The following is a 27,679-nucleotide window of genomic DNA, read 5'->3' as shown; positions in this document are numbered from 1 at the left end:
AGGGCCGTCATCACGGAGGGCTTCTACATCATCATAGCCTCTCCGATGAAGTGTGGGTAGTTTACCTCAGACCTTTGGGTCCATAGTTAGTAGCTAGATGGCTTCTTCTCTCTTTTTGGATCTCAATACAAAGTTCTCCCCCTCTCTCGTGGAGATCTATTTGATGTAATCTTCTTTTTGCAGTGTGTTTGTTGAGACTGATGAATTCTGGGTTTATGATCAAGTCTATCTATGAATAATATTTGAATCTTCTCTGAATTCTTTTATGTATGATTGGTTATCTTTGCAAGTCTCTTCGAATTATCCGTTTGGTTTGGCCAACTAGATTGGTTGTTCTTTCCATGGGAGAAGTGCTTAGCTTCGGGTTCGATCTTGCGGTGTCCTTTCCCAGTGACAGAAGGGGCAGCAAGGCACATATTGTATCGTTGCCATCGAGTATAACAAGATGGGGTTTATTTCATATCGCATGAATTTATCTCTCTACATCATGTCATCTTGCTTAAAGCGTTACTCTATTCTTAACTTAATACTCTAGATGCATGCTGGATAGCGGTCGATGAGTGGAGTAATAGTAGTAGATGCAGAATCATTTCGGTCTACTTGTCACGGACGTGATGCCTATATACATGATCATGCCTAGATATTCTCATAACTATGCTCAGTTCTGTCAATTGCTCAACAGTAATTTGTTCACCCATCGTAGAATACTTATGCTCTTGAGAGAAGCCACTAGTGAAACCTATGGCCCCAGGGTCTATTCTCATCATATCAATCTCCATCACTTTAATTTTGCTTTGCTTTTTTTACTTTGCCTTTTACTTTTCACTTTGCATCTCTATACAAAAAATACCAAAAATATTATCTATCAGATCTCACTCTCGTAAGTGACCGTGAAGGGATTGACAACCCCTAATCGCGTTGGTTGTGAGTAGCTATCGTTTTGTGCAGGTACAAGGGACTTGAGCGTGGCCTCCTACTAGATTGATACCTTGGTTCTCAAAAACTGAGGGAAATACTTACGCTACTTCACTGCATCATCCTCTCCTCTTCGGGAAAACCAACGCAAGCTCAAGAGGTAGCAAGAAGAATTTCTGGCGCCGTTGCCGGGGAGTCTACGCAAAACGTCAACATACCAAGTACCCATCACAATCCCTATCTCTCGCATTACATTAGTTGCCATTTGCCTCTCGTTTTCCTCTCCCCCACTTCACCCTTGCCATTTTATTCGCCCTCTCTTTCCCAATCTCCTTCTCCTTCTCTTTCTCCGTTTGCCTTTTTCTCCCTTGCCTTTTGTTTGCTCGTGTGTTGGATTGCTTGTTTGTCGCGATGGCTCAAGATACTACCAAATTGTGTGACTTCACCAATATCAATAATAATGATTTCCTTAGCACTTTGATTGCTCCTCTTGCCAATACTGAATCTTGTGAAATCAATACTGCTTTGTTGAATCTTGTTATGAAAGATCAATTCGCCGGCCTTCCTAGTGAAGATGCCGCTACTCATCTGAATAGCTTCGTTGATTTATGTGATATGCAAAAGAAAAAAGATGTCAAAAATGACGTTGTTAAATTGAAGCTATTTCCTTTTTCGCTTAGAGATCGTGCTAAAGCTTGGTTTTCGTCTTTGCCTAAAAATAGTATTGATTCTTGGAACAATTGCAAAGATTCTTTTATCTCTAAGTATTTTCCTCCCGCTAAGATCATCTCTCTTAGAAACGACATTATGAATTTTAAGCAACTTGATCATGAACATGTTGCACAAGCTTGGGAGAGAATGAAATTAATGATACGTAATTGCCCTACTCATGGTTTGAACTTATGGATGATTATACAAATTTTTTATGCCGGATTGAATTTTGCTTCTAGAAATCTTTTAGATTCGGCCGCGGGAGGCACTTTTATGGAAATCACTTTAAGAGATGCTACTAAACTCCTAGATAATATTATGGTTAATTATTCTCAATGGCATACTGAAAGATCTTCTAATAAAAAAGTGCATGCGATATAAGAAATCAATGTTTTGAGTGGAAAGATGGATGAACTTATGAAATTATTTGCTACTAAGAGTGTTTCTTCTGATCCTAATGATATGCCTTTGTCTACTTTGATTGAGAATAACAATGAATCTATGGATGTGAATTTTGTTGGTAGGAATAATTTTGGTAACAACGCGTATAGAGGGAATTTTAATCCTAGGCCATATCCTAGTAATCGTTCTAATAATTATGGAAATTCATACAACAACTCTTATGGAAATTATAATAAGATTCCCTCTGAATTTGAGAATAGTGTTCAAGAGTTTATGAATTCACAAAAGAATTTTAATGCTTTGCTTGAAGAGAAATTGCTTAAAGTTGATGATTTGGCTAGGAACGTTGATAGAATTTCTCTTGAGGTTGATTCTTTAAAGCTTAGATCTATTCCTCCTAAGCATGATATCAATGAGTCTCTCAAAGCTATGAGAATTTCCATTGATGAGTGCAAGGAAAGAACCGCTAGGATGCGTGCTACGAAAGATGCCTTTATTAAAGTGTGTTCTTCCAATTCCTATGAAAATCAAGATGAAGATCTAAAAGTTATTGATGTGTCACCTATCAAATCTTTGTTTTGCAATATGAATCTTGATGAAACTGAATATGATCTTCCTTTACCTAGAAGGCGTTCTAAAAATTCGGAGTATTTAGATCTTTATGACAGAATTGATGAAAGTGGGACTGAAAGAAATAAAAAGCTAGATGTTGCTAAACCCACTATATTGAATTTCAAGGAATTTAATTATGAAAGTTGCTCTTTAATTGATTGTATTTCCTTGTTGCAATCCGTGCTAAATTCTCCACATGCTTATAGTCAAAAGAAAGCCTTTACCGAACATATTGTGGATGCCTTGATGCAATCTTATGAAGAAAAGCTTGAGTTGAAAGTTTCTATCCCTAGAAAACTCTATGATGAGTGGGAACCAACTATTAAAATTAAAATTAAATATCATGAGTTTTATGCCTTGTGTGATTTGGGTGCTAGTGTCTCCACTATCCCCAAAACTTTGTGTGATTTGCTAGATTTCCGCGATTTTGATGATTGCTCTCTAAACTTGCATCTTGCGGATTCTACTATTAAGAAACCTTATGGGAAGGATTAATGATGTTCTTATTTTTGCAAATAGGAATTATGTGCCCGTAGATTTCATTGTTCTTGATATAGATTGCAATCCTTCTTGCCCTATTATTCTTGGTAGACCTTTCCTTAGAACGGTTGGTGCGATTATTGATATGAAGGAAGGGAATATTAGATTCCAATTTCCATTAAAAAAGGGCATGGAACATTTTCCTAGAAATAAAATAAAATTGCCATATGAAACTATCATGAGAGCCACTTATGGATTGCCTACCAAAGATGGCAATACCTAGATCTATCCTCGCTTTTATGCCTAGCTAGGGGCGTTAAACGATAGCGCTTGTTGGGTGGCAACCCAATTTTATTTTTATTTTTTTGTGTTTTTCTTCTGTTAGGGAATAAATAAACCATCTACCTTCTGTTTGGATGTGGTTTTGTGTTTTAATTAGTGTTTGTGCCAAGTTAGACCTATTGGATCTTCTTGGATGATAGTTATTTGATCTTGCTGTAATTTCCAGAAACTTTGCATTCAGTGCCCGAATTATTAAAAATCTCCAGAACGTGATAAAATACTTATTCCAATTGCTTCTGATCAATAAACAAATTGTCTAGGTCTTCTAATTTTGGTAGAATTGTTTGGGTTCCATAAGTTTGCGTTAGTTACAGATTACTACAGACTGTTCTGTTTTTGACAGATTCTGTTTTTCATGTGTTGTTTGCTTATTTTGATGAATCTATGGTTAGTAAAATAGTTTATAATCCATAGAGAAGTTGGAATACAGTAGGTTTGACACCAATATAAATAAAGAATGAGTTCATTACAGTACCTTGAAGTGGTCTTTTGTTTTCTTTCTCTAACGGAGCTCACGAGATTTCTATTGAGTTTTGTGTTGTGAAGTTTTCAAGTTTTGGGTGAATTCTTTTGATGGATTATGGAACAAGGAGTGGCAAGAGCCTAAGCTTGGGGATGCCCATGGCACCCCCAAGATAATCCAAGGACACCAAAAAGTCAAAGCTTGGGGATGCCCCGGAAGGCATCCCCTCTTTCGTCCACTTCTATCGGTAATTTACTTGGAGCTATATTTTTATTCACCAACATGATATGTTTTTTGCTTGGAGCTTCTTGTATTATTTGTGTCTTTTTTTGTTAGTGTGCCACAATCATCCTTGCTATACACACCTTTTGAGAGAGCCATACATGAATTGGAATTTGATAGAATACTCTATGTGCTTCACTTATATCTTTTGAGCGTTATAGTTTTGCTCTATGTGCTTCACTTATATCTTTTGAGCGTTAAAATTTTTGTCTTTGTGATTCACTTAGATATTTTTAGAGCACGGTGGTGGATTTGTTTTAAAGAAACTATTGATCTATCATGCTTCACTTAGATTATTTTGAGTCTTAATAGCATGGTAATTTGCTTAATGTTAATATGCTTTGTATTCAAGATTTGTGAAACTTTCTTTTGAGTGCGATGAATACTAAGAAAAGATTGATACTTGATAATTGTTTTGAGATATGGAGGTGATAATATTAGAGTCATGCTAGTTGAGTAGTTGTGAATTTAAAGAATACTTGTGTTAAAAGTTTGTGATTCCCGTAGCATGCACGTATGGTGAACCGTTATGTGATGAAGTCGGAGCATGATTTATTTATTGATTGTCTTCCTTATGAGTGGCGGTCGGGGACGAGCGATGGTATTTTCCTACCAATCTATCCCCATAGGAGCATGCGCGTAATACTTTGCTTAGATAACTTCTAGATTTTTGCAATAAGTATATGAGTCCTTTATGACTAATGTTGAGTCCATGGATTATATGCACCTTTTCCCATCCTTCCACCATTGCTAGCCTCTCTAATACCGCGCACCTTTCGCCCGTATCATACACCCACCATATACCTTCCTCAAAACAGCCACCATACCTACCTATCATGGCATTTCCATAGCCATTCCGAGATATATTGCCATGCAACTTTCCACCGTTCCGTTTATTATGACACGCTCCATCATTGTCATATTGCTAGCATGATCATGTAGTTGACATCGTATTTGTGGCAAAGCCACCGTTCATAATTATTTCATACATGTCAGTCTTGATTCATTGCATATCACGGTACACCGCCGGAGGCATTCATATAGAGTCATATTTGTTCTAAGTATCGAGTTGTAATTGTTGAGTTGTAAGAAAAATAAAAGTGTGATGATCACCATTTTTAGAGCATTGTCCCAAGTGAGGAAAGAATGATTGAGACTATGATTCCCCCATAAGTCGGGATGAGACTCCAGACGAAAAAAGAGGCCATAAAAAAGGCCCAAAAAACTGAGAGAAAAAGAGAGAAGGGACAATGTTACTATCCTTTTACCACACTTGTGCTTCAAAGTAGCACCATGATCTTCATGATAGAGAGTCTCTCGTTATGTCACTTTCATATACTAGTGGGAATTTTTCATTATAGAACTTGGCTTGTATATTCCAATGATGGGCTTCCTCAAAATTGCCCTAGGTGTTCGTGAGCAAGCGAGTTGGATGTACACCCACTTAGTTTCTTTTGATGAGCTTTCATATACTTATAGCTCTAAGTTCATCCATTTCATGGCAATCCCTACTCACTCACATTGATATCTATCGATGGGCATCTCCATAGCCCGTTGATACGCCTAGTTGATGTGAGACTATCTTCCCCTCCTTTTGTATTCTCCACAACCACCGTTCTATTCCACATATAGTGCTATATCCATGGCTCACACTCATGTATTGCGTGAAGATTGAAAAAGTTTTGAAAAAGTTAGAGTATGAAACAATTGCTTGGCTTGTCATCGGGGTTGTGCATGATTTAAATACTTTGTGTGGTGAAGATAGAGCATAGCCAGACTATATGATTTTGTAGGGATAACTTTCTTTGGCCATGTTATTTTGAGAAGACATAATTGCTTTATTAGTATGCTTGAAGTATTATTATTTTTATGTCAATATGAACTTTTGTCTTGAATCTTTCGAATCTGAATATTCATACCACAATTAAGAAGATTTGCATTGAAATTATGCCAAGTAGCACTCCGCATCAAAAATTCTCTTTTTATCATTTACCTACTCGAGGACGAGCAGGAATTAAGCTTGGGGATTCCTGATACGTCTTCAACGTATCTATAATTTTTGATTGCTCCATGCTATATTATCTACAATTTTGGACTATATTGGGCTTTATTTTCCACTTTATATTAGTTTTGGGACTAACCTATTAACCGGAGGCCCAGCCTGTGACACCCCCAAATTTTAAACTTGTTTTATAATTAAAATTTTTCTAGGAAATTTAAACTTTTAATTTTCTGGCTTTTCTTTTGGTTTCAGGGCTTTTCTTTACCTTATTATTTTGGAGTTTTTACCTCAAGTGAAAAAACTTTCCAAACATATTATTGGACTTGTTGGCCCTTTCAACAAAAACATTTCTATTATCAGTGGATTCATTTACACAATTGTTTCTCTCTGAGCTTTATTTCTTTAAATGTTTTTTCCTTAAGTTTGGAGCCCTTTTTGTACTACAACCACCTAATAAATTTATTTAAAATTTTCACCAAAAATTGGAGATGTCATGTGATGATTTTAAATCACTTCTATGCAAAAATATATTTCATTCATTTAATATTTTGAGCTCTACACCAAGTTTTCAAATCTGGTCCAGTGGGCAATTTTGCACTACAACCTAATTAAATATTTCTTTTAAACTTCCACAAAAATTTTGGGATGTTCATAGGAGTATATTATGCAACTTTATGCAAAAACCCTTCTATGTTCTTTGAAAAATTTGAGTGAATCAACCTCTTTTACTTTCTGGTCCAGTTTGACTTTTTCTACTGCATCCCTATTAAATTTTGCTCTAGTGACCATGAGCTTTCTCCTGGTTGTAGTACACCATACCAAACCCTTAAGTCCAGGAGAGTGGACTCATTGGAGGATTTTAAATGCATGCAAACATGCCTTTTTCCTTCTGCCCAGAACTGTAGTTTTGCAAAACTTGCACTAACAAGTTTCTGCTTTTGGCAAACTAACCCCACCACCCTCTGTATCAACTAAAGAGACCCCAATCTGGATATTTGGGCCACCCCAAGAGTTGCCTAGATGTCATTGGCATTCTATCAAACACTTGGTGTGCATGTCCAGTTTTGGCATGATTTTTGTTTTGCACTGTGATCTTGCCTCCCTGTACATACTGGCATGTCTACTAAGTTCCTAGCTAACCCTAACCCAGGCCTGCTAACCCCCAGCCTCCCCTATGCCCTCTAGCACACGCTGGCATTTCAGCAAACACATTGTGTGCGTGCACTGGGCGCGCCCAGAGCGCGCGTTTTGCACGTGCGTGCACACGAGTCACCGCGTCCCGCTGCCGACGCCCCGCGCTCGCCCTGGCCCTTTCCCTCTCCCAGTCGACGCCCCGACCCCTCCCCTCGCCGCAGAGCCACCCCTGGCACTCCATAGGGCCGCCGTCAGGTCGGCCGTGGCCGCAAGCGGCCGGCTATAGCAGCCCTGCCGTGGGCGGTGCCGCCCGAGCCACCCACGCGCGCCAGCTCGCCCCCTTGAGCAGTAGGGAACTCGTTGGAATGCGCCGGCCAGCCCAAACCACCGCCACGTCGCCCTGCAGCACAGTATGGCAGTTTGCGGGCGAGCTTATCTCCAGCAGCCGCGAAACCGACCTTCCCCGGCTATATATAGCCCCAGGCCTCGCTCGAGCCCCCTCAGGAAGCCTCGTACCAACCCTCTAGCATGCCCCACGACCAGCAAGCAACGGCGGGAGACCTTCTCCCTCGCCTCCAACCGATTCGGCCGCCGTCGCCCTCTGGTCCCCACCGTCGCGAACAGGGCCTCCCCCACCCTTCCAGCACCACCACCCGACTCCTCTTCGTCTTGCGGAGCCGCCCAGACCCCCAGCTACGACGGAGCACCACCCTGGCCAGGACCCCCAAATCGGCCCTAAGCTATCTTCGTCGCGAAGCTCACCGCCGGCGATTCCCTTCGCCCCCACCTACCTAACGACCACCGGAAGGACCGCCCTAGGCCCGCGGATCCATCCCCACCCTCAGCTCCCCGCGAGGAACCGCCGTTCGCTACCTAACGACCACCGGAAGGACCTCCCTAGGCCCGCGGATCCATCCCCACCCTCAGCTCCCCGCGAGGAACCGCCGTTTGCTGGCGGCGATGGCCGGAGCCCCGCCTCCGCTCGGGCAGAGCAAGAGGAGGGAGTGGAGACAAGTCAAACCTGACCAGTGGGCCCGCTGGACCCACTGTCAGTGACCCATGCACAGTCCACGCTGGATAAGTGGAGACGTAAACCCGGAATACGCCTTTGACGTGGTCAGTTTTCGAAACGTTTTTCTCCTTTTTCTGTTTTATTTTTAAAACAGAATTTGACTAAACTTTGACTAGCTATAACTTTTTAAATATAAATCCAAATGACTTGATTCTTTTTCTGTTGTTTCCCAAATAATGTCTAGTTTATTTTCATATTTATTTCAAAATTTTCCAAACAACTTTTTTGTACTGTTTTTAAAGTATGCGTCGTTTGAATATTTTCAAAAATAGGATTTTGAAGAAGGAGAAAACATTCAAAAAGTTTTGGAATGCACCCTGCCTCTCCACAACTTGAGGGCAAGCGTTCTGAACCCTGGCATAATATTTTGTGGGTTGTCTGATACGGTTATAACCCCACCTCGACATGGACCATTAGTTATTTTTATGTGATGATATGATCATACGCTTTGAGTGCATAATGGAAACTCTTGCTTTTGGTAATGGATATACTTGTGATAGCAATGACCCTCATATGCCATCATGCCTACCGGGAAGGATCTGGGAAAGTCGCTGTCTTGGGTAGACACGAGCTTGTCCCTCATCGAGACGGTTATGACCGGTGGGGCAGGGGAGGTATGATGAGTGGTGGTTGTGTCTGATGGATATGAAATATTACTCTTGATCTGACCATGTAGGAAAATACTCAAACCTCCTAAGTCGACCATGGATCGAGTCTTGTTCCGGTAACCCCCATACTTGTTTGGTACTACCACTTGTCCCTGCCACAGGTAGGGTACAGTTCAGTAAGTTCTCAACGCCTATCCTAGCACACACCATACAGAGAGGCCATGGTGGAAGATACCGGAGGCCTCCGGTAGGCATGCCACCTGGTCCGAGGGCATGGGTGTTTTCGGTTGTAGCCGAAGGGTGTAGCTCCCCCAGTTTGCACGCGGTATAAATTTTGTGATCCCATGCTACGTCGAGGTTGTAGCCTCCCCACTTAGAGTTTTGCTTAACAGGTGTCAAGGGTGATTCAGACACCGGTGAGTTTGGCTGGTGTGTGCGGTTAGGTGTGTTTTCAATTAAAAGACCGTAGACGGAATTAGTCCCGATGGACTAAAGGAATCTATTACTCGTGGGTAATGAGTACACCCTTTGCAGAGATATTAAACCTATTCGAATAGCCGTGTCCATGGTTAAGGACTACAGTCTGGGATGGGTCAAGTGTCGGTCTTAGTGTCGGTCTTCGGAGGAAAACTACTAAACCAGAACATGGATCATGACTTGTGACGTATGATGATTGTGATTATTATTATTATGGACTAACCATTTATGTATTTAAATTATTGAGTATCCCTGGGACGGTTCTACCTCCCGGATATTCACTGCGATTATTTATATATATAAGCCCTTTATGTGGTGTCGCACAGACGCCCGACTGTGGCATGCTTGTTATTCCATTTACTTATAAGCCCTTTATGTGGCGTCGCTCAGACGCTCGACTGTGGCATGCTTGTTATTTCAAATACTTATAAGCCCTTTATGTGGTGTCGCACAGACGCCCGACTGTGGCATGCTTGTTATTTCATTTACTTATAAGCCCTTCATGCGGTGTTGCTCAGACGCCCGACTGAGGCATGCTTCATATTAATATCCTTTCGAGGTGTCGCTTCAGACACCCGATCGGTGCTTTTCATTTCCACACCCTGATTGCTTACTCATGTTTTATTTAAATGATCTACTTGTGTGCATCATGAACCTTATTTCATAACTGATGAAGTGATCATAGAATATTTCAGAACATGATTATCTGGGGCTATATTATACCTGTGTTCTTAATGTTTGCGAGTACATTCAAAGTACTCACTGGCTTGTCCCTGGCTATTGTCTTGGCCAGATATCTTGCGTGGAGAGGAGCGTTGTGATGACAGCCCCGGAACCTACGAAATGGAGATAGCAGCCTCGCGACGATAGGAGTTATCCTGGTCAGTTGTTCATGTGGGAAATGGAGTCCCTTAGACGTTGGTGATCAGCAAACCGCTTGCGCCATCAACCACTAGAAACCAATTGTTGTACCCATAGGCCAGAATGGTCTTGTACTGCATATTATGTACTTTGCTTGGAATTTCTGTGTCAAGTTGGTGCCTCATCAGCTAACAGTAATCCTGGGGCTGGTGAGCACAAGGGCCATTTTTTGGGAAATTAATATCACGAAAAACCGGTCCTGACAAACTTGGTATCAGAGCCAGGCTGACCATTGGCTAATCCTATCTTAGCTAGGTTGAAAACCTAGGTAAACCAACCCACCAAACCTTAACCAAACCCCGGCCAAGCTTCTCGTGTAAGATAGCCACACAGTGACCCGACACTTTTGGCAGTCGGTGCCCAACCTATCAGCCTAGCCTGTCGATCACGCGCTAGTGACCGGCCCCTAAATAGTCCTTTTTCGCAAGCGTGCGAAGGAAGACTCCGTCCCCTTTTCCTATAAAAAGGGCACGCTCGCCTCAGCCCAGCACAGCACAGCCTCTACCCCAAACCGAGCTAGAATGCCTGGCCCCATTGTTCACAATGAGACCACAGCAACTAACCTTGGAGGTTTTGTGACCGTGCTAGCAAACCTCACCCGCCGTGCCTTCGCGTTAGAAGAGCCCCCAGAATATGTTGTGTACCAAGGGTCCATGAGCGGTGAAAGCCATCAATTCTGGGCCACTGTGCACATCTATGGTAGGGGTCTATCACCTGAACGCCCCTACAGGTTCATCGGAAGGACAACTTCCTTTGAGCCACAAGCCATCCAGCTAGCTGCTCGAGAAGCTATAGTTCAACTCCGGCACCTGTCGCCCAGAGTTAACTGTCGCTCCTTCTACTACTACCCCAGCCGTGACGGGTATGGTAGACCACCACAAGTCGCCAATGGAGACCACGACACGGACCCTGCATTATTGCATCTGGTGCGCTATGTAAGTGCGCTAGAGGGTCTGTTCGATCAAATCACCCTTGATCTGATCACAGCTCGTGGTGAACTGGTTCGCCGAGCCTCGGCAAGGAGAGGAGATGAGCCCGACGCCGACAACCCAGTCATGCTGTTCGGACAACCAATCGAGACCTTGAGTTCAGCCCCAGCCAGCAACCAAGGTGCTTTGATGACCCCAGAAGTGCTTCGTCGCCTTTTGGGAACCCACTCCAACTGGATTGTGGCCAACAATCCCCGCGATGGTCATCATTGCTACCCCGACCCTGCAGTTCCTCAACCCCCTCCGGCTAACCCCGACGGTGAGGCCAATGGAGAAGCCTCGACATCCACAAGGCATGCCCGCTTGGATGTAAACGAGGTAGACTAAGTTAGTCGAGTAGTACCGAGTCTTAGTATACACCACGCCCTGTAATTGTGTGATCTTGTAGCGCCACAATGTCGCCTGCATGTGCGCCGCTGTCTTAATAGTAGCTGTGTTAATGTACGGCTGCATTTTTAATTCCGGGCGTAGCTACCAAAACCAACCCCGACGACAACCACAGTAATGCATCGCTTTGGTGAGATGTGTGTATTTGTGGCCTGGACCCCGACCCCCATGAGAGCAGAACCGACAAAACAATTTCCCCTCACCGCGGTAAATAACCCAGCCCAGTTGCTATATAAACGGCCACCCCGTGACCTTGCCAAGTACCCGTCATCTTGTGCGCAACCCTCACAACCATTTCTTGCCATGCCGAGCCCTAGCATTTATCTGAGAACCCCAGATGCGACCCCGGGTAGTTTTGTTAAAATATTGTGGGACTTTACCTGCAGTACCATGGGTTCTACCCAGCCACCCCAGTACGAGCTGTTCAAGTCGAGGATCACCTCTTCCACCTCGAAATATTGGGCAGTAGTGCACATCCCTCCTGTAAACTCAAACCAAGACCCAACGGAAGTCTCCTTCCTAGGGATATCTATGCCAACTCCACAGACGGCCATAGAAGCGGCTGCACACGAAGCGCTTGTTCGCCTTCGATTCGCAATACCCTATGCCAGCGAACGAGGGTATTATTACTTTCCGAGCCATGCAGCACCCGGAGAAGTAGCATCTTTTCCCGATGAACAAATTGAGAGAGACCCAGTACTGGCCAACCTAGTCCAGTATGTCATCGCTCAAGAGCGTTTGACCCAGCGAGTAATGGGTTATCTCCAGAGCTTCGCTGATTTAAATCCTCAGATCGCCATCGGCAGACCACTGAGACCCGACCAGGAGAGACGCGTTCATCGTCTGATCAATCCACTTCCCCCGATAGAAGAAGAGTGCGCCCCAATACCAGAGACGTTTTCTCGGGACCCCGTCCAGTTACCGTTTGCATTGTAAACGTCATAGCTATGTTTATTTATGTGTTGCAACTTACGCGATGTGCCCAAGTATGTGCTATGAGTAATCTGTTTGGTTTCAGCTGATAGGAGCAATATTTTCAAAAACGACCCTTAGCAAATCTCGAGGACAAGATTTTTTTAGGGGGGTAGTGTTGTGACACCCCAAAATTTTAACCTTGTTTTATAATTAAAATTTTGCCAGGAAATTTAAACTTTTAATTTTCTGGCTTTTCTTTTGGTTTCAGGGTTTTTCTTTACCTTATTATTTTGGAGTTTTTACCTCAAGTGAATTTTTTTTCCAAATATATTATTGGACTTGTTTGCCCTTTCAAGAAAAACATTTCTATTATCAGTGGAATTCATTTACACAAATGTTTCTCTCTGAGCTTTATTTCTTTAAATGATTTTTCCTTAGGTTTGGAGCCCTTTTTGTACTACAACCACCTAATAAATTTATTTAAAATTTTCACCAAAAATTGGAGATGTCATGTGATGATTTTAAATCACTTCTATGCAAAAATATGTTTCATTCATTTAATATTTTGAGCTCTACACCAAGTTTTCAAATCTAGTCCAGTGGGCAATTTTGCACTACAACCAAATTAAATATTTCTTTTAAACTTCCACCAAATTTTTGGGATGTTCATAGGAGTATATTATGCAACTTTATGCAAAAACCCTTTTATGTTCTTTGAAAAATTTGAGTGAATCAACCTCTTACTTTCTGGTCCAGTTTGACTTTTTCTACTGCATCCCTATTAAATTTTGCTCTAGTGACCACGAGCTTTCTCCTGCTTATAGTACACCATACCAAACCCTTAAGTCCAGGAGAGTGGACTCATTGGAGGATTTTAAATGCATGCAAACATGCCTTTTTCCTTCTGCCCAGAACTGTAGTTTTGCAAAACTTGCACTAACAAGTTTCTGCTTTTGGCAAACTAACCCCACCACCCTTTGTATCAACTAAAGAGACCCCAATCTGGATATTTGGGCCACCCCAAGAGTTGCCTAGATGTCATTGGCATTCTATCAAACACTTGGTGTGCATGTCCAGTTTTGGCATGATTTTTGTTTTGCACTGTGATCTTGCCTCCCTGTACATACTGGCATGTCTACTAAGTTCCTAGCTAACCCTAACCCAGGCCTGCTAACCCCCAGCCTCCCCTATGCCCTCTAGCACACGCTGGCATTTCAGCAAACACATTGTGTGCGTGCACTGGGCGCGCCCAGAGCGCGTGTTTTGCACGTGCGTGCACACGAGTCGCCGCATCCCGCCGCCGACGCCCCGCGCTCGCCCTGGCCCTTTCCCTCTCCCAGTCGACGCCCCGACCCCTCCCCTCGCCGCAGAGCCACCCCTGGCACTCCACAGGGCCGCCGTCAGGTCGGCCGTGGCCGCAAGCGGCCGGCTACAGCAGCCCTGCCATGGGCGGCGCCGCCCGAGCCACCGACGCGCGCCAGCTCGCCCCCTTGAGCAGTAGGGAACTCGTCGGAATGCGCCGGCCAGCCCAAACCGCTGCCACGTCGCCCTGCAGCACAGTATGACGGTTCGCCGGCGAGCTTATCTCCGGCCACCGCGAAACCGACCTTTCCCGGCTATATATAGCCCCAGGCCTCGCTCGAGACCCCTCAGGCACCCTCGTGCCAACCCTCTAGCGCGCCCCACGACCAGCAAGCAACGGCGGGAGACCTTCTCCCTCGCCTCCGACCGATTCGGCCGCCGCCGCCCTCTTGTCCCCACCGTCGCGAACAGGGCCTCCCCCACCCTTCCAGCACCACCACCCGACTCCTCTTCGTCTTGCGGAGTCGCCCAGACCCCCAGCTACGACGGAGCACCACCCTGGCCAGGACCCGCAAATTGGCCCGAAGCTATCTCCGCCGCGAAGCTCACCACCGGCGATTCCCTTCGGCCCCACCTACCTAACGACCACTGGAAGGACCGCCCTAGGCCCACGGATCCATCCCCGCCCTCAGCTCCCTACGAGGAACCGCCGTTCGCCGGCGACGATCGCCGGAGCCCCGCCTCCGCTCGGGCAGAGGAAGAGGAGGGAGTGGAGACCAGTCAAACCTGACCAGTGGGCCCGCTGGACCAACTGTCAGTGACCCACGCGCAGTCCACGCTGGATAAGTGGAGACGTAAACCCGGAATACGCCTTTGACGTGGTCAGTTTTCGAAACGTTTTCTCCTTTTTCTGTTTTATTTTTAAAAGAGAATTTGACTAAACTTTGACTGGCTATAACTTTTTAAATATAAATCCAAATGACTTGATTCATTTTCTGTTGTTTCCCTAATAATGTCTAGTTTATTTTCATGTTTATTTCAAAATTTTCCAAACAATTTTTTTGTACTGTTTTTAAAGTATGCGTCGTTTGAATATTTTCAATAATAGGATTTTGAAGAAGGAGAAAACTTTCAAAAAGTTTTGGAATGCACCCTGCCTCTCCACAACTTGAAGGCAAGCATTCTGAACCCTGGCATAATATTTTGTGGGTTGTTTGATACGGTTATAACCCCACCTCGACATGGAGCATTAGTTATTTTTATGTGACGATATGATCATACGCTTTGAGTGCATAATGGAAACTCTTGCCGTTGGTAATGGATATACTTGTGATAGCAATCACCCTCATATGGTATCATGCCTACCGGGAAGGATCCGGGAAAGTCGCTGTCTTGGCTAGACACGAGCTTGTCCGTCGTCGAGACGGTTATGACCGGTGGGGCAGGGGAGGTATGATGAGTGGTGGTTGTGTCTGATGGATACGAAATATTACTCTTGAGCTAATCATGCAGGAAAATACTCAAACCTCCTGAGTTGACCATAGATCGAGTCTTGTTCCGGTAACCCCCATACTTGTTTCGTACTACCACTTGTCCCTTCCACAGGTAGCGTACGGTTCAGTAAGTTGTCAACCCCTATCCTAGCACACACCGTACAGAGAGGCCATGGTGGAAGATACCGAAGGCCTCTTGTCGGTGTCAAAACCTGCGGATCTCGGGTAGGGGGTCCCGAAATGTGCGTCTAGGCGGATGGTAACAGGAGACAAGGGACACAATGTTTTACCCAGGTTCGGGCCCTCTTGATGGAGGTAAAACCCTACGTCCTGCTTAATTAATATTGATGATATGGGTAGTACAAGAGTAGATCTACCACGAGATCAAGGAGGCTAAACCCTAGAAGCTAGCCTATGGTATGATTGTTGTATGTTGAGGTTCTGTCCTACGGACTAAAACCCTCCGGTTTATATAGACATTGGAGAGGGTTAGGGTTACACAAAGTCGGTTACAATGGTAGGAGATCTGAATATCCGCATCGCCGAGCTTGCCTTCCACGCCAAGGAAAGTCCTATTCGGACACGGGACGAAGTCTTCAATCTTGTATCTTCATAGTCCAGGAGTCCGGCTGAAGGTATAGTCCGGCTAACCGGACACCCCCTAATCCAGGACTCCCTCAGTAGCCCCCGAACCAGGCTTCAATGATGATGAGTCCGGCGCGCAGATTGTCTTCGGCATTGCAAGGTGGGTTCTTCTCCAAATTCCGTGTACCCGTTGAATAATGTCCAGTTTCTGTAATGTGGCGCTCCTTGGCTTCTATGTCCAATAATGGTCGTCTTCCACGTGTCAAACGAATACGAAAAGTCTGGGTGTTTTTACATTCACACCCCTAGCCGCGTAAATGAGCCACCTATTTAAGGAGATGGGGATTTAGATCCAAACCACACCTTCTCCCCTCTACGAGTAGTCATCAGAGCGCATCCAGCAAAGGTCCATTCCACCATGGCCGGCCGTCGAAACTCCTCCTCTCGCCCCTCCAGTCCTAAGCCTGGAGACTGGGAGAGGTGCTCCATCCCGCATAGCGAGCTAGTATCGCTTCAGACCAAGGGATTCCTCCCTCCGGCCTATATGGTCCCGGTTCGAGCCGGACTCGCCACCTATAATGGCGGAGAGCAAGCGGAGAGCGCCCCCAATCCCTCCAAAGGAGAGCGGGTATGCCTTGTCCCTTATCTAATAAGAGGACTGGGATTTCCAATCCATCCATTTCTCCGGGGGCTTCTGGAGTTCTGTGGCCTCCAGCTGCACAACCTGACGCCTGCCTCTATACTACATATCGTGGGCTTTGTTGCCCTTTGCGAGCTTTTCTTGGGCGTCGAGGCTCATTTCACGCTGTGGAAGAGGTTATTCTGCCTGGTGCCCCGTTCTCAAGAGGGGTCAATATATCAAGTGGGCGGAGCCGAAGTGTGGCGCATCGCCGGGACCGGATATCTATCCGGAACCCCAAAGAAGGCGTCCGAGGACTGGCCTTCGGAATGGTTCTATATAGAGGATGTCCCGCTGCCGGATCCTGTCCGGATCGGCCTCCCTGAGTTTAGCAGTGCTCCCCTGAAGAAGCGCCTAAGCTGGCGTCCACGGAGCTCTCAGAGAGAAAGTGATAGGGACGTCCTTTACCTGATGGGTCGGACAAGATTATTAGCTCATTCCGGACTAACCATGATTGGAGTCATGAACGCATGCATCATGCGGGGGGTGCAACCGCTACAGTATAGAGGTCACCCATGTGGGACTTTAACGGGGAGGATGACGCTACCCGTTGCGGCCGTAAGGGGTCGGACTCGGCTGCTACTCTAGTAAAGATCTTGTCCACTTTGTACAAGGGAGAAGAGGAGGAATTCCTCCACGTCAACCCACAGGGTGGATTTACTATGTACAATCCTCCAAGTTGGGTAAGCGGACAATTTCACTTGCCCACCCGTTCTATATTCCCATGATTAAATATGTAGTCTGACGACTTAACCGCAGGAATTGCGTTAGGAAGTAAAGGACATAAACAGCCCGCCTCCACAGCCCGAGGATCCAGAACGGCCCCTCGATCCGGCCTCCATAGAGGATCCAGACTTATCCGTGGAGCTAATTGATGGGGTGTTCCATCAACTAAGTAAGGATGATGCCTTGGTGGCCATTATGGCCGATTACCCGGGGTTAATCCCGGCCTCCCAGGTAACTGAGACCGGAGTCCCAGTACTTTTGAAAAGGGATCCACCCGCACGTGTTTTCAGTTTCCTGACAACAACCATATTTTGCAGGGTAGGTTCTTGAGACGGGAGGCCGAGCCTGCAGCGGCTAGCCAACGAGGGGCTGCAGGGCCCCGCGGGACGAAAAGAAGTGCTGTCCGGACTGAGGCGCCGGCGCCAAGGTATAGTGCGCCTTTTTATTCCAGGTGTTATCCCCTCAGGGCATATTAACACTCGTGCTCTTGTCAGGACAAAAAGAACTCGCCGGACTATGTCCGGAGAAGCTGCCAATAGTGCCTCCACTAGCCAGGCTCTAGAGCCTGGTCCGGAGGCGGAGGCGAACACGAGGCGCGCGCCGGACGCTCCTCCGACAAAGGATGCAGACAGGCTGTCCGTCACAAATTCCAAGGTGGAGAGTGCCATGAACCACAGGCGTCACCGGACTGTTCTTCTCGACGCTTGTTTCTCCCAAGAGGCATTGGATGCCTTCAATTCGGGAGATGTGTATCTCCGTGCCGCTCAAGATGGTCTAGCCAGAGCCACAGAGCAGTATGTAAAAGACATACGGGTGAGAAATTTTTATGGTTATATATATCAGTAGCCCCCGAGACTTGAAATAGTTAGAATAACTGATTTAAGGATCATGTAATATGCAGGTTCTTTCAGAGAAGAATACCCAACTGTCCCAGGAGCTGAAAGGGTGCAAAGCCCAACTTGAGGCCGCACTAGCCGCGACAGGGGAGCCTAAGGAGACCCCCTCTGGTAATATATGCTTCAAAAAGATAAGTATTATGCGGTGTATGTGCAAATCTAACAAATGAAATTGTAGATGGCGCCGGATTAGATCCGAAAAAGCAACAACTCCTATGCCAGTTAAAAGCTGGTGAGAGCGTGCTGACAATGGTGAGGCAGGAGAAGAATGGCCTCCAAGATGCCAACACCAAGCTGGTCGTTGAACTTAAAGATGTTCGTGGCCAGTTGTCGGACTCCACTAAGGAGAATCAGCGGCTTCGACGCAGCATATTTAGTAAGTACTTAAACGAACTCTGAAAAAGGAGTTCGGCGAGGAAGTTGACTAACAAAGTTATGTCTGTAGGTATGCTAACAGGTCGTCCTGCAGAGGAGATGCCCGGTTCTACGGGTGACCTTCTTCTCGAGCTCTCACAACTGCACGAGTGAGTTCGGCAGGCGATGCGAGGCGTTGCCCAAGCCTTATGGCCTTCCTACTCCATGCCCGAGGGCCTTGGAGAGCTTGCAGAGAAGCTTAAGGGAGCTCGGCGGCGCTTCCGGTTGTGGAAGATATCGGCCTACCATCAAGGCGCTACGGAGGCCTGGGCCATGGTGAAGACGCGGTACACGAAGGATGACCCAAACCACATGGCCGGGATCGGACCTGTGGGGCCCGATGGGAAGGAGATCCCTGTAAGCTTAGTGTACGGCCAAGTTGAATTGGCCGCAAAGTAGTCCCAGCAGGACTGTAAGTTAGACAGCCTGTTGGATGGAATTGAAGAGGAATACAATCAGTCATAATGACTATGTAATTTCAATTGACATGTGTAATGCCTTCTAGCCGGATTGTAGATCGTTTGTCGTTGCCGACCTTTTCGCTTTGACCTCGGGACCTGACGGTCCGGAGTGTGTCCGAATACCCTTGCGGTTATATAAGAACCGGGGTAGGCATGGAGACTAGGCGTAGGGGTCAATAGTGCTTTATCAGACAAGTGCCCAACTAGTTATGTTATATTACATGGTTAGTAAGAAACATCTTCCAGAGAGAATAGTTCCGTTAGGGGTTCCTTTCTCTGCGAGGCATGCCCTGAAGTGCATGTCCGGACTGCGAATGTAGAAAAAGCATCTGGGGGCACATAAATAAATAAGTAAAAAAAATCATCTTTAGTTCACCGACCGAATATTCCCTTAAGAACGCTAGCTTTCGGCTTCACCCAGTCTGAGGTACACATCCGGCTGACCCGGTAGTAACAATCGCAGAGGTGCTCCCTTTACCACCTAGCCGAACAATCGGGAACGTAGGGGTAAGCATAGGAGCCAGGCAACCCATCTTGGCCAAAACTGAAGTCATATCGATGCATATAATGGTGAATAAAAGGTACATGCGGAAGTGTGACACATGTGTTGGGCATGAAGCTCGTATAAATAAGCTTCTGTATAAAGAAGCCCCCAGGTTTAATGAGCGCGTCTAGCACGTCACTTGATGAGCCTTTAAGGGCTATAATAGAAAAGAGGGGAAGGAGAGAAATATAAGACAAAAAATGTAAAAAATGGACAGGGGAAGGAGACGAACACAGAGTCTGGCGCTAGGCATAGAATCTTCGGAGACGGGCTGCGTTCCATGGGTTCGGCTCGAGTCGGTTATCCGATGCATCACGCAGGCGGTACGCTCCACCAGTCAGGACTTGGTCAATTATGAAGGGACCTTCCCACTTGGGCTTGAGTTTGTCCTTTTTCTTGTCTGGTAGGCATAGAACTAATTCGCCAACGTTGTAATTTTAGGCCCGTACTTCCCTGCTTTGATATCTTCGAGCTTGCTGTTGATAGAATGTGGAACGGGCTTTTGCCACGTCACGCTCCTCCTCCAAAGCGTCCAAACTGTCCTGCCGATCGAGTTCGGCTTCTCTTTCTTCGTACATGCGCACTCGAGGTGAGTCATGAATTATGTCGCAAGGCAAAACTGCCTCTGCGCCGTACACCATAAAGAATGGTGTGTATCCGGTGGTGCGATTCAGCGTGGTCCGCAGCCCCCAGAGTACGGAGTCGAGCTCCTCTACCCAGTGCGTGTTAGATTCCTTGAGGGACCGCACTAACCTGGGTTTGATGCCGCTCATAATAAGACCATTTGCGAGTTTGACCTGCCCGTTAGTTTGTGGGTGATAGACGGAAGCATAATCGAGCTTGATGCCCATGTTTTTACACCAGAGTTTTACCTCATCGACCGTAAAGTTCGTGCCATTGTCAGTGATGATGCTGTGGGGGACGCCGTAGTGGTGTACAACCCCGGATATAAAGTCTATCACCGGTCCGGATTCGGCCATTTTAACAGGCTTGGCTTCTATCCATTTGGTGAACTTGTCCACCATGACCAGTAAGTATTTTTTCTTGTGGGTTCCGCCTTTAAGGGGTCCAACCATGTCAAGCCCCCAGACCGCGAAGGGCCAGGTGATGGGGATAGTTTGGAGGGTGGTAGGTGGCATATGGCTTTGGTTTGCAAAAAGCTGGCAACCAACGCATCGTTGGACTAAGTCCTGAGCGTCTGCTCGGGCCGTCGGCTAATAAAAGCCTGTACGGAAAGCCTTGCTTACAAGGGACCGAGCTGCAGCGTGATGACCACCGAGTCCGGCATGAATTTCAGCCAGAAGGTTCCGCCCTTCCTCTTCGGAGATACACCTTTGAAGGACTCTGGTAGTGCTTTTCTTATAAAGCTCTCCCTCACGGACTTTATAGGGTTTAGATCGCCGCACTATGCAGCGCGCCTCGTTTTGGTCCTCTGGGAGTTCCTGCCTAGTAAGGTAGGCTAGGAATGGTTCTGTCCACGAGGCGATGACGGCCATTATTGCGTGGGCTAAAGTTGTAATTTCATTAGCAGAACCTCCAATTATGTCAGATTGTTCGGTGTCGAGCAGTGTGGCTAGGTCCGGGCTGTTATTGTTAGGTTCCCGTTCCCATACTACGGATGGCTTGAATAGCCGTTCCCGGGACGTCTGCTGCCTGATTGTTTTCCCGGGCTATATGGTGAAATTCGAGTCCCTTGAACCGAGCTGACATTTGTAAGACGACATTGCGGTAAGCTGCCATTTTGGGATCCTTGGCATCGAAGTCTCCATTTATTTGGGATATCACGAGGTTCGAATCCCCGCGCACCTCTAGGCGTTGAATGCCCATGGATACTGCCATCCGGAGACCATGTAAAAGGGCCTCGTATTCGGCTGCATTCTTGGAGTCCGTGTACATAATCTGGAGTACATATTGGACTGTGTCTCCTATGGGGGACGTCAAGATGACGCCAGCCCCTAGTCCAGCCAACATTTTGGAGCCGTCGAAATGCATGATCCAGTTTGAATATGTGCCGTACTCTTTAGGGAGCTCGGCCTCCGTCCATTCCGTGACGAAGTCGGCCAAAACTTGCGATTTAATAGCTCACCGTGGCTTATAGGTTATGTCGAACGGGAGGAGCTCGATGGCCCATTTTGCAATCCGTCCCGTTGCGTCGCGGTTGTTGATAATATCATTGGGTGGTACTTCCGAGGCTACTGTTATCAAACACTCTTGAAAGTAGTGTCGTAGCTTCCGGGATGCCATGAATACCGCATATGCAATCTTTTGATAATGCGGGTACCGTGATTTGCATGGAGTGAGGACAGTGGACACGTAGTAGACCGGCTTTTGAAGGGGGAATTTGTGTCCGTCCGTTTCCCACTCGACGACGAGCACTGCGCTGACAACCTGATGGGTTGCTGCAATGTACAATAGCATTGGTTCGCCGATGTTTGGCGCGGCCAGGACTGGGTTTGTTGCCAATATGGCTTTTATTTCATCGAGTCCAGCCGTGGCGGCATCCGTCCACTCGAAGTGTTCGGTGCACCGAAGGAGGCGATAGAGGGGTAGTGGCTTTTATCCCAAACGGGAGATGAAGCGGCTTAGAGCCGCCACACATCCGGTTAATTTTTGAATTTGTTTGAAGTCCTTTGGGATATCCAATTGTGACAAAGCTCGGATCTTGGCTGGATTTTCTTCGATTCCTCTACCGGATACAATGAAGCCCAAGAGCTTTCCGGCTGGAACGCCGAAAACACATTTTTCCGGGTTGAGCTTGATATCATATGTTCGGAGGTTATCAAATGTAAGCCTCAAGTCGTCTACTAGAGATTCGACATGTCTTGTTTTGACGACCACATCATCCACGCACGCCTCCACTGTTTTGCCGATCTGGTTTGCCAGACATGTCTGAATCATGCGCTGATATGTTGTGCCGGCGTTTTTGAGCCCGAAGGGCATTGTGTTGAAGCAGAATGGGCCGTATGGTGTGATGAATGCCGTTGCGGCTTGGTCTGACTCTGCCATCTTGATTTGATGGTAGCCGGAGTATGCGTCGAGGAAACACAACGAATCGTGTCATGCGGTGGCATCGATAATCTGATCGATGCGGGGGAGGGGGAAGGGATCCTTTGGGCAAGCCTTGTTAAGGTCTTTAAAATCAACACACAGGCGCCAGGATTTGTCCTTCTTTGGTACCATCACCAGGTTTGCTAGCCAGTCCGGATGTTTTATATCTCTGATGAATCCGGCCTCCAATAGCTTGGCTAGCTCCTCTCCCATGGCCTGTCTCTTGGGTTCGGAAAAATGCCGAAGAGCTTGTTTCACAGGTTTGAATCCTTTTAGGATATTTAAGCTGTGTTCGGCCAGCCTGCGTGGGATTCCTGGCATGTCTGAAGGGTTCCAGGCGAAGATGTCCCAATTTTCACATAGAAATTCTCGCAGTGCGGCGTCTACATCAGGGTTTAATTGTGCCCCGATGGAAGCTGTTTTATTGGAGTCCGTTGGATGGACCTGGAATTTGACTATTTCGTCCACTGGTTTAAAGGATGTGGACTTGGATCTTTTGTCGAGTATCACATCGTCCCTGTTAACCGTGGAGCGCAGCTCAGTTAGTTCTTCAGCCGCTAGGGCTTCGGATAGTGCCTGAAGGGCCAATGCGGCTGTCTTGTTTTTGGCGCGGAGCGCTATGTCCGGATCACTAGCGAGAGTGATAATTCCGTTCGGCCCGGGCATCTTGAGCTTCATGTACCTGTAATGGGGTACACTAGTGCAGAACCGGGCAATAGCACCGGTTCGTAAGGCCCTTTAGTGCCGGTTTAGGAACCGGCACTAATGTTTCGGCACTAAAGGCCCCCCCCTTTAGTACCGGTTCAGCACGAACCAGTGCTAAAGGGAAACCACGTGGCACGAGCCAGCTCTGGGGGCCGGGAGCCCTTTAGTACCGGTTGGTAACACCAACCGGTACTAAAATGTTTGGGGGGTTTTTGGTTTTATGATTTCTTTTTCATTTAATTTTGTGTTTTCCATTTTAATTCTTTTTCGTTTGCTGGTATTTTACAGTACTACACATTGTACACGTTATGCATATATATATAAATAGAATTTCTAGTAGAACCAATCATATATATATCATCAATGTCTCACAAACCACCATATTAATTTACACATACACACATGTATAGCTATATACAATTTCTCCTACATATGCATGTTGCCTTCGGAGCCAGTGGCATTAGCCTAATTGGTGCCTTCGGAGCACGATGACAATTGGAAGTGGTTCATGACCTGGTGGATGGGGGCGGTAGCGGGTAATAGTATTCTCCCTTCGGATTTATGACATGGTCGAGCAAAAATCCCGCTATTTCCTCTTGAAGTGCTTCTACGCGCTCCGTTTCTAGGAGCTTGTCCCGCACCTCTTTGAACTGTTAAGAAGGAGATCAATATGCATGTGTATTAGTTTTGTGACTAGATATCGATAATGGTGTAAAAATTGTGAATAGTGTTCTGACAAGCGTACCCATTCCTGTCTTTGAGATCTGCTCCTTTCGGACGCCATCATGCGAATGTTCTCGCAAACGCAGAATGCACACAGATCAGTCCCCTGCCCCTGCTTCAGGGCCTTTATTACGAGAATGGAATTTAATTTGATCAGATAATAATTAATCAAGCATGATAATTAAAGAGATGGCAGCTAGCTAGCTAGCTAGTACTACTTAATTACTTACCTTGGGTCGAAACCATTTCAGCTGTCGTTTCCATTCGCCTTCCGTGACGCTGATGAACCTTGCCCAAGCCCTGCCCGCCGACAAAGAAAATGAATAAAGGGGTTATTAAATAGTTCATATCATGAAATGACGAACTAAATAGGCCGAGATATATAGTTAATAATGATTGAAATTACCCGTTGACTATCCCAAACAAGATGTTATAGTCACTATTTGCTTTGAGTAGCGAGTCCAGTATTTCAACTTTTCCGGCGTCAACTTTAATGATACACAAGATCCAGTGAAATCTGCATGCACACACGTTTGCATGTCTTAATTAAGCGGGCATATGTAAGCAAAAACATGTAGCTAGCTAGTAGGCAAAAACAGAGAATTTGTAGTACAAGAAAGTGTGACTCACTGGAAGTTGTAAGGAAGTAGTATATCTTCATTGTATTTGAGGCGCTTCAAGAACTCTAGCATGCTGTCCTCTACCTGCTTTTCATGATACTTGTTTATTTTCCATGTGTATTCATTAACGGTGTTTGGGTCAATGAACCCAATGCCATAGCGCCACCTTTTCTCATTTCATACATCTTCATCCTGCATAATACCACCGAAAAGAATATAGTGAGGATAATTACAGGTAATGATTGATCAAAAGGATCACTACAGCTAGCTTGAGACTTAAATTACAGAAAGAAATCACTTACAGACAATAGCAACTGACGATAGATTTGTCGAGTGCGTCTTGATTGTATAACTGAAACAGTTTAGAATACTCAACGGCCACAGCTTTCTCATGGTAGTAATGATCCTTCTTGACATACACCATGAGGGAATCTCGATCGGATCTCTTGATAATGTCCATGTTGTTGGGGAACGTAGTAATTTCAAAAAATTTCCTACGCACACGCAAGAACATGGTGATGCATAGCAACGAGAGGGGAGAGTGTTGTCTACGTACCCTCGTAGACCGCAACGGAAGCATTGGCGCAACGTAGAGGAAGTAGTCATACGTCTTCCTGATCTGACCGATCCAAGCACCGTTACTCCGGCACCTCCGAGTTCTTAGCACACGTACAACTCGATGACGCTCCCCGGGCTCCGATCCAGCAAAGCTTCGGGGATGAGTTCCGTTAGCACAACGGCGTGGTGACGATGATGATGTTCTACCGACGCAGGGCTTCGCCTAAGCACTACAACGATATGATCGACGTGGAATATGGTGGCAGGGGGCACCGCACACGGCTAAGGAACGATCACGTGGATCAACTTGTGTGTTCTAGGGTGCCCCCCTGCCCTCGTATATAAAGGAGCCAAGGTGAGGGGGCGGCCGGCCAAGGAGGGCGCGCCAAGGGGGAGTCCTACTCCCACTGGGAGTAGGACTCCCTTCTTTCCTAGTTGGACAAGGAGAGAGGGGGAAAGAGGAGGAAGAGAGGAAGGAAAGGGGGGGGGGCGCCGCCCCCCTTCCCTTGTCCTATTCGGACTAGGAAGGGGAGGGGCGTGCGGCCACCTCCTGCCTCCTTTTCTCTTCTCCCTCATGGCCCATGTAGGCCCAATAACCCCCCCCCCCCCGGGGGGGGGGTTCCGGTAATCCCCCGGTACTCCGGAAAAATGCCGATTTCACCCGGAACGATTCCGATGTCCAAATATAGGCTTCCAATATATCGATCTTTATGTCTCGACCATTTCGAGACTCCTCGTCATGTCCGTGATCACATCCGGGACTCCGAACTAACTTCGGTACATCAAAATGCATAAACTCATAATAACTGTCATCGTAACGTTAAGCGTGCGGACCCTACGGTTCGAGAACAATGTAGACATGACTGAGAAATATCTCCGGTCAATAACCAATAGCGAGACCTGGATGCCCATACTGGCTCCTACATATTCTACGAAGATCTTTATCGGTCAGACCACATAACAACATACGTTGTTCCCTTTGTCATTGGTATGTTACTTGCCCGAGATTCGATCATCGGTATCCAATACCTAGTTCAATCTCGTTACCGGCAAGTCTCTTTACTCGTTCTGTAATACATCATCTTGCAACTAACTCATTAGTTGCAATGCTTATGTGATGTGCATTACTGAGAGGGCCCAGAGATACCTCTCTGACAATCGGAGTGACAAATCCTAATCTCGAAATACGCCAACCCAACATCTACCTTTGGAGACACCTGTAGAGCTCCTTTATAATCACCCATTTACGTTGTGACGTTTGGTAGCACACAAAGTGTTCCTCCGGCAAGCGGGAGTTGCATAATCTCATAGTCATAGGAACATGTATAAGTCATGGAGAAAGCAATAGCAACATACTAAACGATCGGGTGCTAAGCTAATGGAATGGGTCATGTCAATCAGATCATTCACCTAATGATGTGATCCCGTTAATAAAATAACAACTCTTTGTTCATGGTTAGGAAACATAACCATCTTTGATTAACGAGCTAGTCAAGTAGAGGCATACTAGTGACACTAAGTTTGTCTATGTATTCAGACATGTATTATGTTTCCGGTTAATACAATTCTAGAATGAATAATAAACATTTATCATGATATAAGGAAATAAATAATAACTTTATTATTGCCTCTAGGGCATATTTCCTTCACATGTACCATTGATGCAATTCATACATTCTTGTTGGGAGCTTCTTGACATCTTCTGGCTTGACCAAAGGTTGGCCCCGGACATATTTCCGTTTTATTTCCTCCTCTGTAATCACAGGCATGTCCTCGATCTCGAGGAGTTGTCCAACAGTGATCTTGAGTTCTTCAGCCTGCATTATATGCTCCTGGGTTATTACCACATCGCCCACCTCGGGAACGTAAACTATTTGGCCACAATAATATTGGGCGCGCGTACTGTGACGTGTTGTTGGCGGCACAACAAGTGGGGTGATCGATTGCGCCGCCTGTTCTCCCAGCTGGGCAATGGTTTTCCCGCATTTTTTTGACAGCTGCTTGTTGTTTGCTCGAGCTCGAGCTCGCCTCCTTCTGTAGACGTTGTCGATGTAACTTCCTGATGTGGCGCTCATAGTCTGTGTAAACAGGCTTAGGAGCTGGTGGTTGAGCCATACAAATGAAGTGGTCAACTACTTCCACAGGCACTTTCTCCCTTGGTGGCGGTGGCGGTTTCGGTCCAAAATTGGCGTCGACTTCTGCCCGCACTATGG

The sequence above is a fragment of the Triticum urartu genome, chromosome 2 (assembly GCF_003073215.2).
Source record: "Triticum urartu cultivar G1812 chromosome 2, Tu2.1, whole genome shotgun sequence".
Lineage (NCBI taxonomy): Eukaryota > Viridiplantae > Streptophyta > Magnoliopsida > Poales > Poaceae > Triticum > Triticum urartu.
Note: the sequence above shows the minus strand (reverse complement) of the source record.